General features: G+C 36.9%; 1 protein-coding gene across 1 annotated transcript in view; it reads right to left on the reverse strand.

Annotated features, from left to right (window-relative positions):
• LOC106662099 (protein atonal homolog 8) overlaps nt 1-15,787 on the reverse strand; it is a 33,954-nt gene extending 18,167 nt beyond the window's left edge. Inside the window, exon 1 of the mRNA XM_014385907.2 lies at nt 15,543-15,787. The gene's annotated coding sequence lies outside the window, so the exon portion shown is untranslated. The remainder of the gene's footprint in view (nt 1-15,542) is intronic.
• Nucleotides 15,788-18,023: the final 2,236 nt, after the last annotated feature.

Below are 18,023 nucleotides of genomic sequence, written 5' to 3' on the forward strand. Positions count from 1 at the left end.
CAAATTTCTAGTATATCGCAAACGTGCTGAGTGTACTTATCGAACTTTCTGCTTTTGCCATTTCCTACAGTTGAGTCTGTGCGTTTTTTGGTCTGTTTGTTCTTTTTTGACGATCAACTATAGAAACACAATCTTTTCAAGAAATCTGTAATAAGGCATCATATGTAAAACCGAGTTTACAATATTTTAATGCAACTAAATATTTTTTGGGGGCAAAAAAAGAAAAGAAAAGGTCTAGTTGGTTCCATCCTCCATTCGGTTTAAACAAAATTAAATTTTACAAAGTTTTAGATGTATGAATTACGAAAAACAGTAAAAGTCCATGTTAGTTCTGAAATCATGGGAATTGTTGATCCTTCCGTGTACGTTATCGGACTTCTTGCATTCGCCATCTTCTACGATTGAGTCTGTGGGTTTTTCGGTCTGTTTGTCTTTGACAAAACTATAGAAAAATCTGAATAGTGAAATAAATTAATAGATCACTTATTACAAAAGGGATATATACATAAAAAACAATTACAAATCAAAACTCATAATACTGTGGCACCTAAGATATGATTTACAAAGAAGGACCTAAGATCCATTGATTTGAAGAATAAATTAGCCCTCCAAATTCCATCGATTTTTATGTCTCAGATTGTAAATAATATTAACTAGACTAAATTAATCTATCAACAAATAGTGAAATAGTTTTGTTTGTCAGAGGTTTGCCACAACCTGGATCGTTCATTATCATTTGATCTGTGTGCTTTTTACCCTGTCTGTCCTTTTCAAAAGTCCAATCAAACTATAAAAAATAAGCCCTTTAACTAGTCTGCATTCTGGTCTGCATATATCACATTTTACCATTCGAATTAAATTAATTTTTTACTGGCCAAAATAAAAAGGCGAAATTCTAACAAGTAGATTCGTACAATTTGAAGAAAATTTTATTAATGAAAAGTTTTTGGATGTGTTAATAATGATCAAGAACAAAAATTCAGCCGAGATAAGTCGTTCAAACTCTATCAAATTTTAGGTCGATGATTGAAATTGTTAATTTTGTCAAAAACTGGATCTTTCTTATCATGTGGTCAATCGTTGTGTACTTTTTGATCTCTTAGTCCTTTTCAAGTTTTGTGATAATCGAACTATAGAAAAATTATCTGTTCTAAAAGTCTATACACTGTTAAAATAATGTTTGTATGTAATTCACTACTTTCGTGGTCCGCTTGACCAATTAATACATGACAAATAATTAAGGTTTTTAGTTGAGATGAAAAAAAGTTAATGGTACGAGAGGGATTCGAACCCACGACCTTCGGCTAGATACGCCGCTGCTCTACCACCTGAGCTATCGTGACCTCGATCCGCTCGGACATCAACTCCCCATCTCAATCCCCCGAATTTTTGAAAAATGGCAAAAGGAGGGAAAACTCATAAGGTGGGGTTGAGATGAGGAGTTGATGTTCGAGTGGATCGAGTTCACGATAGCTCAGGTGGTAGAGCAGCGGCGTATCTAGCGGAAGGTCGTGGGTTCGAATCCCTCTCGTACCATTAACTTTTTTCATCTCAACTAAAAACCTTAATTATTTGTTTTGTATGTAATAAAAATCTACAATTTTTTCCAACCAAATCTACAATTATTAACAGATTAACAAGAGGTTTTTGGTTGAGGCATTTAATACATCCTCTACACTCCATCGCCGTCTTTGCTATTATCAAACACTTTTTAATCACACTTTTTAGGGTTTAAAAGGCTTTTCAAGAAGTAATCATAAATTGAGGCATTTGAAATTTAAGTTTGTAAATGTGGAACATATTCTGCCATAAGCACGTTAAGTAACTATCCCGAACATAGAAACCCGAGCATCAAAATAAATAAAAAAAGACTCGCGTATGCACCCCGTCTTTTGTATGCAAATGGGAAAAGTTTACTTGACCAGTGTCAAGGTCGAAAACATTTCCCTGGGATCGTTATTCGGACAGGAAATGTATTATTATAGCCGTAGTGTTTTTTAAAATTAATGCCTCAGGGTGCACGGTTCCTGGGCCAAATTTCTGTCAAAACGGCTGTAAATCATAAAGATCTACAAACCAAATTAGCGCCAATCTCCGCTGAAAAATCACTCTACATGCCCATATGGCCGTATTCTCTAAAATTAACCATGATTAAGTACTCTGCATCCCAGAGGACAGTTAGTTTAAATTCCACTAATCAGGAAAAATTGCGCTATTTTTTTACTCGTATAAGCTTTTTTCTTACCAAAACCTTTTTTCGCATTTTTATTTCTCATTGTTATGTTTGATAAGAAAGATTTAACAATGAATCATCAATTTAAAGTTGTGTAGATATTGAATTTTTCGTGCTGATACTGTTCTATTTTCTAGAGAATTGTGACAAAAATAAATATACAAATTTGTGATGTTTAGTGACCGTTAGTTAATGATTTTTTTGAAGATCGTGAAATGCGGTCTGGTGAGACGTAGGTTTTAGAAAAACATTTTCTTTATCGTGCCAACGTTTCGATCTTTATTGAGATCATCTTCAGGGCTCAAAACGTTTGTTTTCTGCGTAGATGTGTCATTCTTGTGGGTCGTGTTGAGAGTGCCCACTTTACAGAACCGATTTTACAATTTAAAAAAAAATTAAATGAGATAGTAGGAATCGAAAGAAGAACGCACTATAAAATCATTAGGAGAAAAACGATTTTAATACTAGGAAATGGGCCTTCAAAACAAACCACGCCCAACTTATAAAGCCACCTAACTTAGCCACTCCCATTTTACAATGACAAAGGACAAGTTCGGAGCCTAGCTCAAGTATTATTTTTGTATTTGCATATTATGAGGTTTACAATTTTCACATTTAATAAATACACATTTTTTTAACTGACCAGACGAAAAGAGCCATAGGGAAGATCTTTTTGAGAAGAAAGGGAAAAAAGCGCAAATTGTACTTAAAATGAACCGTACACATAGCTTCATTTATTCCTGTGAACTTTACACTTCCTTGAGAAAATAACTCATTATTCTTCATCAACTGTCAACATTGGCAGTGGTCTGGTCGATTTGGCAGCTTTCCTCTGATTTTCCTAGGGTTCATTGGCCAAAATAAGTGCTTTTATACTACGCTCTGGACTCCATGCCGGAGTTAATTTATACATTTAAATATGTATACTGTAAGTATGTATATATTAAGTGGGTTATTGCAATCTATCCTGTACAGGGTCCCCCCCCCAAAAAAAAAATCATGTTAAGATAGTAATGCTTATTTAGCAAAATAATTAAATTTAAAAACTTAGTTTGATAAACGGTCAAATTATTTATATTTGCTATTCATAAAGGATTATTTCATGAACGGACTGGAGGATTTGCATAACGTAAAAATTGCCTACGTGATGAAAATCCAATGAGATAAACGTAGAGGGACAAAACAATACAATTCCCGAAAATCCAATATACTTAGGATTTGAGGAATGTATTGTTTTCAAAAAAATGTCAAAGTTAAACCTAATAAAACAGAAAAGTAAACAAAAGAATAAGGAAAAACTACTAATAAACTAGTCGCGTTTTATTAAACGACTAAATTAAATTTACAAAGCAGATGTCAACAGGTATTGTAACGAACTGGTTCATATTTGCTGGTTAAATTTGTTTACCTGAAATTTTAATTGAATGTATTATCCAAAAACGTTTCGGGCTTAGTTTAAGACAGGTATAAAGGAAATATATTTTAACTTGTTAAGAAAGAACATTCAACAAAGCCTGTAAGACTGGGAATTAGGTGTCAATTTAAATTTATCAAATTAATTATTCCAGTAAAAATCCAAATCTCAAATTCGGAAAATTCGTGTATTTTTAGTCTGCACATACAATTTTTCAGGCTATTGATTTTCATATCAACGGCATTGTAGTTTTAAAAAAATCCATAAAACATTGTCATATTTCTGTCAATTTTCAATAAATATAGTATGGTCTTGTCACATGGTACTTTATTATTTTTTTTTTTTTTGTGTATCAACCAAAATGTAAATTCCATGGAAGGAAAATTTAGGGCATTCTCTCCACCTTGCTGACCATATTTCACGGAGTGGTTCTTGGTACCCGAGTGGTACTTCGTCAGGTACGTCTGAGGATTCGCGTCTCGTACCGGAGAGTCGGCGCCAGACTGGAGGCGCCATGGCACCTGAATCGTGATTCACCTTGGCGTTCTCGGCCCGGCACCTAGTGCCTTCCAGTTCCAGGCCGGCTCGCCTTTTCAACGGCAACCGGTCTCCGCTTAACAGCAAATTGCAGCAATCGACTATCCGGAAACGCCTCGTCCTCATGTTAGGCCTAATTAATAATGTATTAAGATTAATTACCCTTTACCGGCAAAAAAAATTTTCGCAATGCCAAAGACGTTTTCTCACTTTCCCTCCAGCCTTCCTCTTCAGCCGGTATTTATTTTTATCAGCCGAATCATTGTTTTTAAGAGATCGCACTAGTGGGAAAAATTAAGAGGCCTTCGATCTATTTTCAGACTGTATGAAAGCATTACCGTATCCTGTGAAAGTAGCCAGAATTACGTCGCCTTCCAGTTATTATTATGATTTTTTTTAACTACCTGTTGGAATGTTTGATCATTTCGTTGTGACGGATTGCTTGGCCTAACCAAAATGACTTTATTTGGTAGATAATTTGTGCAAAATAATTAATAATACCGTATCCGGCCCGGAGGACCAAATATGCTTAAACTTATTCTTCTGATCTAGTTGATCTTCCATCTAAAAATTCAGCATTGATAATGGTTAGAAAATGAAACGCGACGGACATCCCACCTCAGTGAATATAACGGAGAGAGAGGGAGAGAGAGAGAGAGAGAGAGAGAGAGAGAGAGAGAGAGAGAGCGAGAGAGAGTATATTTCTTCTACGCGTTATCTTTATTTAAGAATAACAATGACCAGCAATGTTTGTTTAATTTGTTTGATAAAGTTATGAGATTGACTTGAGTTATTCAGGGAGATGAACCCTGTTCTTCGGAAGACCAAACGTTCCGATCATTTTGGCCTGTGTATCTTTGCTGTTTTGGTCTGTCAGTCTGGATGTGCCTTCATTATTTTCGTTTTATTGGCATTAACGTCGCCTATATTAGGACTAGATAGACGTAATAGCACGTAGACCAACCAATGAAGTTGACTAAATTAAAACTCTTACAGGAAAATATTATACTAAGAAAACATTTTTAAAGCGTAAATCAGGTCGCAGTCATTGATCCTCTTTGATCATTCTGGTCCGTCTATTTTCGCTGTGTTTGATCACAGTTTAGCATTTAACGTTTAACGACAGTTAGTGTGAAGTTATGAAGTAAAAATTAGTTTATGCTAAAATAGGCTAATGATTTACATTTACTTAATGATTTTTCTTAACTGGCTGGATAATTTCACTGGTTTTTGACGCTCTTTTATGAGAAATGTTACTATTCTTGTCGTTATTTAAGATTTCAAAACGTGCAGCAATATTTGTTCAAGTCGTTAGATATCGTGCTGATGGGATGATTATGAATAACTTATAGTATACTATTTTCAGAGATTGGTCTGTGTATTTTTGATCAACTGATTTACTCAGCAAAACAATACCCAGACCAATCACTGAAGAACGAAAAATAGGAAATGCGTTTGACCCAACCAGCGAGACTAAAAGGTTTACAGGATCAAGCTTTGGTTTGTAGACTATGTAGCTTGATCTTCTTTCAGGTTGGGTTGATGGTTTTTAAGTCGCATTGTAGTCGATTACCATTTCCTTTGAACAATTAAGTACCGAAATCTCCTAAGATTGCTTTGCTATATTGGAAAATCAGCTGTCCGAATATAAACTGACACTTTTGTCTGAAAACGAGCCTTATCTGCCCTGCTCTTCCTGGGAAGGATATTTTTTACCTGCCCTCCTGGAAAACAAGGGGCAAAATCTCTCGCCTGGAGATCCCTTAGATAGCCGATGTTCCTATTAGAGTGACAACCTGCGTGGGATAAGTCTTGGAGCCGTCACCCGCAGAGAATACGAAATCTTGTCGCCTCTGGAATTATTACCGGTCTTTCGACATTCTGAGTTCGACGGCGGCGAGATTTACAAGCCTGTCTTGACATGTCTCAAAAGAGATTATAAAGATAAGAAATTATTATAGATAAAAGAGAAAAAATCATGTAATTTGTTAATTTTCATTAGAACGTACGTTTTGGCAGTCTGGATCGCTTCAGGTCCGCCTGCCATCTTTTTTAACCTGGATTTATGATCCTGTCTGAACACGTACAACTTTAGACAAAAATCGAGAACGAGTGGAGCAGATATGTAATGATTATCAAAATAGTTTTCATGTAAAATAGAAGTATTGTTGTGAGGATGCCAAGAAAAAAGGTTTAGGTAAGAAGTAATAGTGAATTTATGACATAGGTTGCGGTATACAACGATTGAAATGACTGTATGCGGTTATGAAGAAGAAATATAATTTATATTCCATGAATCACAGGCCATCTCTCACTCTTGTCAAAGAGCTGCAACATGTACCAAAAATGGTCCGGCGTAAAGTGGGACAGATGATTTGTGAATACCGTTTGTCATGAAGTCATTTTTGATCGGCGCGGAATTACAATGAGGACCGCCGGACCGGGTGCCCATTGTGCTGTACCATGCCAAACATGGGCCAGGTTGGCGCCGACGTCGCACCGGCAACCGTTGACATATAGTTCTTTAACCCTCTCAATCTGTGCGAGAGGGGAATCCGCCGAACAATGGGAAGAGTCGAGGAGCCGGCGGATTATAAAGTCTGAGGAGAGGGAAAGATCATTAAAATCAACCTGGGACTTTGAAATTTAACAGACCAAATTTACTATTCCGGGATATGCTCGTGGAGCAATGCGGGCAATGTTCGCGTTACGAACACATGTCAAATATCTGCTGATCCATACCCTTAGATACAACATTATAAAACACAACTGATTAACAGTTTTTTTTTAAAAAAAGGGTTACGCTTTTGCTAGACAAAACAAAATTAAAAAAAACACCCGATAGAGTCTGAAAATATTTAAAAAATGTGTTATTTCAGTCTGCGGACGTGTTGACTCAATTGGGACAACAAAAAATTGCGTCAAGAATATTTTTCCTCAAAATTACAGCTACAACGGGGAATCGGACGTCGTTCTTAACAAACAGAACAAGAAACTTACATCGTGACAAGAAAACTAAAGTTTCGACAAGATCGATAAGATCAAGTTCAAATACGATGGAACGTTTTCCTTGATAATTAAAAAAAAACTAGGAAAAAGCTTCGTTCTTATCTTCCATGTCAAAAGATTCGCCTCAAAATCAAAAACTATCACTTCTGATCCATGGTCTGATGATCTACGGTGTAGAGCTTTCTTTTAATCTCTTTTTTTAATATGTATTTGTATCCGGTACATGAATTATGCACCTAATGATATAACACTATGGCCAATACTGCATTCTGAGGACACGTGTTATGAGAAGAAAGCCAATGGTGGCAGTTTGTCATTGGGTCAGGCGAGGAGTCATTTGAGGCGACGTGGAGAGTTCTTGGGATGGGAAGAACTGGAGAGGGCTTGACCATAAGGGTTAGAACGGGTTGAAAGATTGGGGTGAAACTTGAGGAAGCGAAAAAGGATCAATTCTTTGACGAAGGGAATGTTTAGGTATGAGATTGAAGACATATAAGAACGTGTGTGGTGTTTAATGACCGTTAGTCGATACTTATTAAGAAATCGTGAGATGCGGTCTGGTGTGATGTAGGTTTCAGAAAAGAATACGATAAAGAAAATGTTTTTCTGAAACCTACATCACACCAGACCGCATCTCACGATTTCTGAATACGTACATATAAGAACTTTGGAGAATTCTTCTGAAGACTTTTGATTGAATTTGCTGGATGTTACATGGCTTTGGTGGTACCCCACAGTCCTACGTATGTCCAACTAGGTGTACTGAGTTTCTTCAAGTCTGATTTCGGTCCTATCTGTCCAAATTGTTTAATTCTTGTTGCTTAAGTTTTGTGTAAGGATTCCAAGTCTGCTGTCTAAGTAAAGGCCTAAGTATTTTACTTTATAGAAGTCATTAGTTCTTTATGGTTGAGCCTGTTTATTCGGTTAGAACGTAATTTGGGTGCATTTGTCCTCTTTCAGCTTCAGTTTCCATGTTTTACCCTCATTTCAATGAGCTCGAGATGTTCCCGGATATTTGAATCGGGAGATAAAATAGCAGTTTCGACTGCATATGTAATGATGGTGTTGGAATGTATCGACAGATCAGCAGTATAAATTGTATACAGGGTGTCCTGTTTATAAGCCCGGCGGAATTTCTCTTGAACCAATGACGCTATCAAAAACACAAAAAATACGTCTTTAATATTTTTTGCCTAGTTTCAAATTTTTAAATAGAAAAATTATACAGGGTATCTCAGGCCCAGTTCAACTTCAAAATTTCAAATAAGACCCTACACATCGTGACATAACATTTTAAAGGATTTTTTACACTAAAAACAACAGTGCAATCGGATTTCAAAATGGTCAAGAAATGACAAAGTTACGACAAAAAGAAACCGGCAGCACAATTTCGACGAGGAGCTGAATATTTTAGTTTATGTTCGCGTAAATCCGAATTCCTCTCTTCGAAACGTTGGAAGGGTTTCGCTTTTTTTAAAAATAAAATTAGATATGTACTCCGGACTTAAAATTTTAAGCCGGATCGCTCTCATCTTATTCAGGAACTTCGGGACTCTGGTCTAACGTTCCTTGCACAAATGTCGATTTGGGAGGCTGAAAACGTTCTTCCAAACATCCAATGGACTATGGATCCAAGTTCACCTCTAATGTCATGCTAAACAGTTGGAATTTTCAAACGTGGACAGAGAAAAACTAGAGAAGTTCGTACTCTTGTCATCACCAGGTGGTTTACAGTATCAACGTTTGTTTTGTACTTCTCGGCCTTATTTCTACGAAATTAATTAAAATGGTGATCAGTTCCTCAAATTTTTGAGGGAGGTTTTACCAACATTAATAGATTCTTCTGCAACAACGACAAAGATTCTTCAGCTTGATGGATGCCTCGCACACAATTCTTTGCAGGTTATTTGAATCGTCGCTTCCAAGATAAGTGGATAGGACCTCATGGCCGGGTATGTTGGCCTCCTCGGTCACCCGATTTAACTCCACTAGACTATTTTCTGTGGGGCCATTTAAAAAACAGTGTCTACGAGAATCATAACCCAGAAAGCATAAGCCCTCCAGATTGACAGAAATTACTTTTACGCGAGAAGAGCTTTGGAATCCTATTCCCGTGAAATTGGGGTCAAATTTGCACTTGCTGGACTAAGAGAACAAAAAACAATTCAACGTTGGCAAAAGTTGACAATCCGAGCTATGTACTTCCGAGGTAAATGTAAGGAAACAAACCAAACTTGAAAGATAGTCATAGTTTTTTTAGTAAACTAATGTAAAGTAATATTTCCGAAAAAAAATTGTTATGAAGATTTCTAAAAGAGATTTATTTTTCGATAATGGTTGAAATAAAGCGTTGTCGTTGGCTTAGTCGCCTTGATAGCCTATTTTACAAGATTGGATGAAGCCGGAGCAGGGATTTGGAGTCATTTCCCCTCGGTAAAAGCGAGCCGCGCCTCGAAAGGAGAAATAAATCATTGGGGGGGCTTTGTTGGTTGATCCGAATTGTTAAGTTAAAGCGGTAGGAGTCGCGTGGGAGAGGTGTGCTCACCACCGCCTCTGATGCCAGGCGCCAGGTGTCCTGCATACCCCACGCCATCCTTCTCTCTCTCGCCGTCCTCTCTCCTTCTAATCCTCCTCTTTTTATTCTCCCCCTGCCCTCTCCTCACACCTCAAGAGGCGAGCCGTCGCCTCCTTTATAAACCGGCCTTACTATAATAAAGCTACAAGGAAGTTTCTTGTTTTTGAACTATCGTCCGATAAGAAACAGGGATCCACCCAATTTATGCTTTGCCCGGGCCACGGATTCCTCCAGAGGTCTCATACACGATCCTACAGCTTCAGCACGGTTCATCCGTTATTCCAATTGCTCGCAATTTACTTCAAAAATTGATTTATACCGAAAACATCTAACTTTCAATGACTCATACTACCCATAAAGATATAAAGTACATATCTGCATACTAATTCCCTCCCAACCACAGTCTCTCCACCACCTTCTCGCTACTTTACATACTATTCAACAAACACAGACAAATAAAGAGTGTTTTTGTTTCTTTATTACGTTCCCAGAGATTATCGACAAAAGATTTCAAAATTTTATACTTTTTCCTGAAAATTATAATAATTTAATTTTTATTTATATTCAGTCGTTTATTTTGGTTTGTATATACTCGCGAATCTGGTCTGTCAGTGGCGTTTCGGCATTTCGCTATCTTCAGAATTACGTTTGTAAAGTCAGCTGGATCAAGGGTATAACTTTTTTTTTGGTCCTCCGGGTCGGATAAGGTAATATTAGCGTCTTGAGAAAAATTAATTCAAAATCTTCAAAATAAACCACAAACCCACCATCGAAGGTAGGGAGAAGTCTGTCAAACCGAAACAGCGAGGATAGGCTGACCAAAATTATTGGTAAACATGAGCTACTGGTAGCTTCATCACTCAACAGTCGCTCAACTTTGCGCATAATTTCCAAAGTAATGTATGCTCTTCCAAACTCCTGGTTTGCATTCAGGGAATAAGTTACGAATGAGCACTACCAAGTTGACAAAGCGCTTGAGGAACCAAAAATTCGATAGTAACATAAACCATTCAAGCAACAAAGGTCTACATGGATGGCCAAAACATATCTACAATGAAGAACTCTCTCTCTCTCTCTCTCTCTCCCTCCCTCTCCCTCACTCTCACTCTCTCACTCACCCATTAACCCTTTATCTACCTATTTGTATAAGTTTGGTCCTCCGGGCCGGATAAGGCATTGTTAGCGTTTAAAGTATAATTAAATCAGGTTTTTCAATATAACACACAAATCCACCAATGAAGAACGGAAACAAATTCGACAGACCAAAACAGGCAGGCCAAAATGATCGGCTACGACCTAACTATTAGTATATCACTCCAGTTCACACGGAAAATCCAAAATTTTATGTTTTGCTCAAGGTATATGCCAGAAGAATTACCCAAAGATACAGATACAACACAAAAAAGATACTCACTCCTGGACAAACATAGGCGCTACAAAGTATCTGAATATTCTGTTTTATTTTGTAGGAAAATAGAAAAGAAAGCGTAAAAGTATTTCTTTTTAACTATATATACAAAAATATATTAGTACGTTTATTTCTAAAGAGTAAAGTATATTCAATCGCTGCAAAACAGATTTTGATAGTTTTGTAGAAGTTTAATGAAATTATTGAAAGCCTGCCAATTCTAGTCAGAGATGCTCTGTTTCTTAATGATCGATTTAGTATGATAAATTTTTTGAGATGGTTTTGGTCGTTTTTAGCCATCCTGGTTCGCATCTAAGAGAATATTTGGGTCAGAATGGACACGCATGATCTTAAACCGCAGAAAATGCATCCCCTCATAAACCTAGACAGATTTTTTCACCAACGGACAATGTTGTAATCTCATAATTCCTTTTCAAATTTCAGGCTAAAATTTATTCCTAATTTATTTAATTGTGAAACCGTTTTTTGGTTTTCGTATTGCACTACTTTTTTTACAATCTATTAAAATCAGTGAAAACGTTTTGATATGGAGTTTCATTCTGAAATTTGTCACTGTAGAATCGACACACTAAAGCACAACCGAGCGAAACTAGACGGACCTAAGTAACTAAATAATATAAAATTGCTGACAAAACGAAACAGTGAAGAAAAAATCATCCTAATTGTGATAACCGCTACTGTGGACTTTTTTCCCCCTGTGAAACGTCCGTTCTACAATACCAATTACACACCTGCGGCCATAGGCGGACCAAAAGATTATCTTTAACGATCAAACAGCTGACAAGGGTCAATTTAGTTTCATTCTTCAACTGACCAGCAATTTATTCTCTTGCAACATAGTGTCTGAACCAATATATAATATTACAATATTGTATTAATCCAGGATGGATTTCTGTATATCTGACTGTCAAAAGGAAAACCTCTATCTATAAATTGCAACTCCAGTCGATACAAATTGTCTAAACGTTGAATTTAGCTCCTATTTATAATTTACAGTGTTAAAACCAGAAAAATATTAATACAAGCAATATTATTAATACATAATTGGCCTAATTGACTATCTGCTATGTCAGGATTTTTTTCGTACGTTCAAAACTAGTTTTGATCATTAGACACTAAGAATTCGACCAGATCGAGCCTAATTAGGGACCGGTGCTTGGAGTCATGACCTAGGAGAGATTTTTTATGATTAACACGTGTTAACGCTGTGAATGAAATGGTTCATTCCTAACTCGATCGCTGATAGTAAAGAGGGGCGGCGATCCTCGGCCATATGTCCAATTAGATAAAAATCGTGCATTTTTAATATGCGTTCGATACAAGTGATATTCGATCCCATATTGCAAAAGAGTCGTGGGTGCCCGGCAGAATCGAAATTCTCAGAAGAAAAATGGTTATTTTTCATTACGGAAGTGTTGCTCTGAGGAGAGTAGCAGGTGTGACCCGGTAACACCTGTGCCCATACCACTTTCGATAGCCGCTGCGAAATTGTTTCTGATAAACGAGTCTGTCCCAGTTTGGCGAGGTAAAAACAAACGTTAAGATGTCATTTAGTCATTTAGATAAGAAATTCCCTCCTTATCTGTTACATTTTAAACTGGAAGATATTGAATAATTGATCGACAATCGGGACATTTTAACCGGGTAGAAAAGGCTTTGTTTCATCCCCTGAGGGTGGACAGAAGGGAAAAATAAGGACAATTCATACTTCATGTATGTAAATATGTGCAATATTTATATATTTAAATAAAACAGAACTGTATTGATATTTATCTTTCACTCAGTATAGATCGATAAAGTTCATTTTCGAAAGTTATTTCGCTCAACCGCTCACATTCAAGAAGAAAACCATGTCTGACGCAAGAGGCTTATGACCGGATGTATTTGTCCGCGGTTCGATCATCCCTGATAATTCGAAGCTGACTATTTTCTTAGATGCGAACCAGGAGGTTCAAACAAGGCCAAAAACCTCCAAAATTTACCAAATTGAACAGTGCACCAAGAAGAAAAGCATGTCTGACGCAAGAGTCTTATGACCGGATGTATTTGTCCGCGGTTCGATCATCCCTGATAATTCGAAGCTGACTATTTTCTTAGATGTGAACCAGGAGGTTCAAACAGGGCCACAAACCTCCAAAATTTACCAAACTGAACAGTGCATCAAGAATAAAAGCATGTCTGACCCAAGAGAATGACGAGAATTGGCAGGCTTAATATTACTTCTAATAAACTATCAATATTAGTTTTATAACTATTGAATATAACTTATACTACATAGATAGATAAACAGTCTAATTATTTTTTGTATCAATTAAATCATTCGAAAACTTGGCATACACCTCGAGCGAAAGATACAATTGGATACAATTGTGAGATTTCTCTGTATGGTTTTTAGGGGTGATGTTCCAGTAGTCCAAGCAGGAGGCAGGCCAAAAATATTATGCGTATTTGTGCCGTTTTGAAAAACTTGAATTAATTTTAGTTTAAGCGCAAACAATACTTTATCCGACCCAGAGGACCAACCACACTTAAACTTTTGCTCCTAACCTAATTGTTCTTACAAACCCAACAATGAAGATGGCGAGAAGCTAACCCTGCGAATATACGCTGACCAGAGAGAGAGAGAGAGAGAGAGAGAGAGAGAGAGAGAGAGAGAGAGAGAGAGAAAGAGAGAGAGAGAGATTTTGGATCATCTTTTTGGCATACATTCTAGCAAAAGATAAAATTGTGAGATTTCTCAATGGGGTCTGCGAGGTGATGAAGATAGTCTTGACCAAAATGTTCGGTACTGATAGTGATACATTTTGGTCAGCTTGTCGTTGCTAATTTGGTTTGTCAAACGCCTTATGGCTTCTAGCAATTTTTATTATTAGTTAGTTATTTTTGAAAAATTATAATTAGTTGCACTTTAAGCACCTCGAGCAAAGGATAAAATTGTGAGATTTTTCCGTGCGGTCTGAGGAGGAATGTATCACTATCAGTTCCAATTCATTTTGGTCAGCCTATCCTTGCCATTTTGGTCTGACAAACGCGTTTCATTGTCACACCATCTACAATTGTTGGTTTGTGTAATTTTGAATTAATTATATTTTAAGCGCTAACGACCCTTCGGGCCAAACAAGCTTAAACTTATTCTATTGATCTAACTGATATTGCAAAAAGCACTGAAGATGGCGAGAAGCCATCGCAGCAAAGATTGACAGACCGAAATTGCCGGTAACGACTAATTAAAAAGTAAATTTTTAAATTATTATAATTTCGAGAAAGCTTGTGTATGAGTGTGTGTGTCTTTGAATAATTCTTCTGGCATAGACCTGGAGCAAAAGATAAAATTGTAAAATTTCTTCGTGCGGTTTGGAGTTGGTTTATGTGTTATTTTGAAATACTTGAATTAATTATACTCTAAGCGGAACAATACCGTGTCCGGCCCGGAGGACCAAATACGCTTAAACTTATTCTCCTGATTTAGTTAGTCTTACAAACCCAGTACGTGCCTTACTAACTAATCCAGCGAATATAAGCAGAGAGAAAGAGACAGAGATAAAGATAGAGAGATAAATGATAGAGAGATAAATGATAGATAAATAGATAGATAGATAAATATATAGATAGACAGATAAATAGATAGGTAGATAAATAGATAGATGGATAGATTGATTGATTGATTGATTGATTGATTGATAGATAGAAAACGAGAAAGAGAGAGAGTGCCAGATAGAAAGGCATACAACAAATAAGTACTAGAATTAGGTAAAATGTTAAATTATTATTAATTAATTAAGTAATTGATAAGAGTAATAACACACACACACATATATATATATATATATATATACATTGTAAATATATGTCTTTCAATTGTGTGTGCTTGTGCTTTTATATAATATTTGTACGTGTCATTCTGTATATTTCTGTATCTGTCAGTCTTTATGTGTGTGTGTGTGTGTGTGTGTGTGTGTGTGTGTGTGTGTGTGTGTGTGTGTGTGTGTGTGTGTGTGTGTGTCTGTGTGTGTCTGTGTGTGTATGCGTGCGTGTGTGTGTGCGCGCGCGCGTGTGTGTGTCTTTATTGCTATTTACATTCGTTTGTTCAAACTGTAGGTCGCTTTGTATATAAAGTAAACAATAAACCTATTATTTATCCAACCCAACATTTTCATCTATAATCTGTTGCTTCAAAGCAGATTTTTAAAGCAAAAGGTATGCAAACACTTCATAATAAAACGTGATGTCCGAACCATTTATGATCGATTTGGCATTGAAATCGTTAAAATGTAGCTAGTGGTTTTTTTTTAATAAATTAAATGTACAGACAGAAAATTAATATTATCAAGTTAAAAAAATTCACCTTAGAGCACGTCGTATCCAGAGGGTAAGCATGACAAACGAAGTCTATCCTTCCCGGCGGCGTGGTGCTTACTGAAGTCTGAAAACCGTCGGGTGCGATCGGGAGGCAACCAGATGGTTGGTTGAACGTGGTGGGGATTTGGAACAGAACACCGACTGGGAAGAGTCAGCCTCAGCAGGCGGCAGCGAGTGCTTTCTGCAAACGAATAGCATTATCCATCGAGCCGGATTGATTTGGAGCAGATGTCAACAAGGGGGCGGATAAGATGGGCCGGCCTGCTTAATATCGACCCCTTTTTTGGGGGATTAGCCTCGCCCTGCTACTGATCCCACTTTATTTCCTGACGCACGTGGGTCTGCGGACAACGGCTAACAAACATTTGCCTAATTTAAAATACAATAACTGACGATTAGAGTAATCCATAATACAAAACACAGGGGAAGATTCGGTCCAAATATACCAATTAATAAAATTCCAATTTCATGTTTATACACTTTCCATCATAAACAACCGACTACCTGATTTTTGCATGAAAAAATGGCCAACTTTGGAAATTTTTTAGTAAATTTTACACTAAACAAGTTGACTTTTTTAAATGTTTGCCTAGCTTCAGGCATTCATCAGTAAATTCAAAAATTCAGGAACATTACAAACGTTATTTTTTGTACTTTTTAGAAAATTTCAAATTGTGCCTTGAAGCCAGGAAATGGTCTTGGAGCGGGCCCTAAGCAATCCATATGCAATTTTAATAAGCTATCAATTGGTCACCTTCCATTTTGCCAGATTTCTCAACTGTTTTCGAGTTATTCGCGATTTTTGGGCAAAAACGTGGATTACGTTATTCGAAGTCAATCTGCCACAACACCTGTGAAATGAGAAGGAAAAGTTGAATTTCCATGATGGGGAAAACAAGTGGTGACGGTCAGCAGAAGCATTCCGCATCCTAAAAGGTCAAAGTAAGAAAAAGTAAGAATTGTCTCTTCCCTGTTCAGTTTCTTGAAAAAGTCCTCGTAATAAAAATTGTAGGGTGTAAAATTTGCGAAAACATGACGGTTCAAAATTTATGCATTCTTGAAAATCGGGAAAGATAGTGATCGGTTTTTTCATGAGCACGTAAAAAAATAATAATAAAAAAGTTTTTGCCCAAAAATCGCGAATAGCTCGAAAACAGTTGAGAAATCTGGCAAAGTGGAAGGTGCTTATTAAATTTCCTATCGATTGCTATAACGCCCCACTCCGGAACGATTTCCTGGCCCGACAGCTCAATTTGAAGTTTTTGGAAAAAGTGCAGAAATTAACACGTTCCCGAATTTTTGAATTTACTGATGAATGATTGAAGCTAGGAAAACACCTAAAAACGCCATCTTGTTCAGCGTAAAAGTTTCTAAAAAAATGAGACCTAGCCACAGGTTTGTAACAGGCTGAGAAAATATGCATTTACAAAGGCCAATTTTTCATGCAAAAGCCATGTGGTCGGGTTTTTTGATGTGCAGTGTATTTTTCCTAACAGAAAATCATATTTTTATCGCTCAATGATAAATACTTATGGCAAATTAGCATTTTAAAAAATATATTAATGTTCGTCACTGAAGTTTGGAAATTTCTGAACAGACATTTCTCCCTGATTGCTTAGCATGTTGCTGTTTATATACCTTGCAACAAAATGTTATGTATACGAACATTTTGTTTATATAATATCATGCGATAATAACGTAGACGTTCTGAAAGAAGAAAAATCTAAAGCTATATGTTTTGTCTTTCCGTATGACAATGGACAAATTAAAGTTCACTCACCGTAAATAATCAATTATTAAACGCTGTTCTTATTTATGAAATGTTATTTTTTCCAACGGGTTAAAGACTGAAGAAGAATTAACCTGAAAAAGGTAGAGTGATAAATCAAAACAAAATAAGTATTTAGCGTTGTCATCGTAGTATATACTTTTTGAAAGAGATTGTTCGAGGACTTATGATTTGGGATAAAATAAAACGTAAAATTAAAATATCGAGTGCAAATAGGACACGTTGGAAACACACAAAAGGCAAACCGAGTGAAACGATGGATAATGAATTGTTATGTAATGAGGACAGATCATCACTTAATGTAAAACCCCTTTTGGACGTCTGATGTTTCTTGGCGGCGGAGGACGAGAAGCGAGCGGTCATGGTGGCTTCCCAGACCGGCGAGATCAACCACTGTTGGTTGTTGGATATAGTCGATGGTGGGCGTTGGTCTGTGAGTCGGTGACCACACGTTGAACCGGCACTGGGTCACTTACTAGCTCCAACCACACTTTTCAGCGGTTGTCGGCTTTGAGTAATCTTCAGTGAGGAACTGTCTAAGATGGTGTAAAGCTAAAACGCATTTGAGTAATTTCAAAAACCCGCGGGTGTAGACGGACACCAGTAGTGACCCAGCATTGGTTCGGCTTGTACCGACGGTATATAGTTTGGCATAGGAGGAGTCTCCCCCCGTGGCAA

This window comes from Cimex lectularius, unplaced genomic scaffold (assembly GCF_000648675.2).
Source record: "Cimex lectularius strain Harlan isolate CLEC.00 unplaced genomic scaffold, Clec_2.1 scaffold106, whole genome shotgun sequence".
In the NCBI taxonomy this organism is placed as follows: Eukaryota; Metazoa; Arthropoda; class Insecta; order Hemiptera; family Cimicidae; genus Cimex; species Cimex lectularius.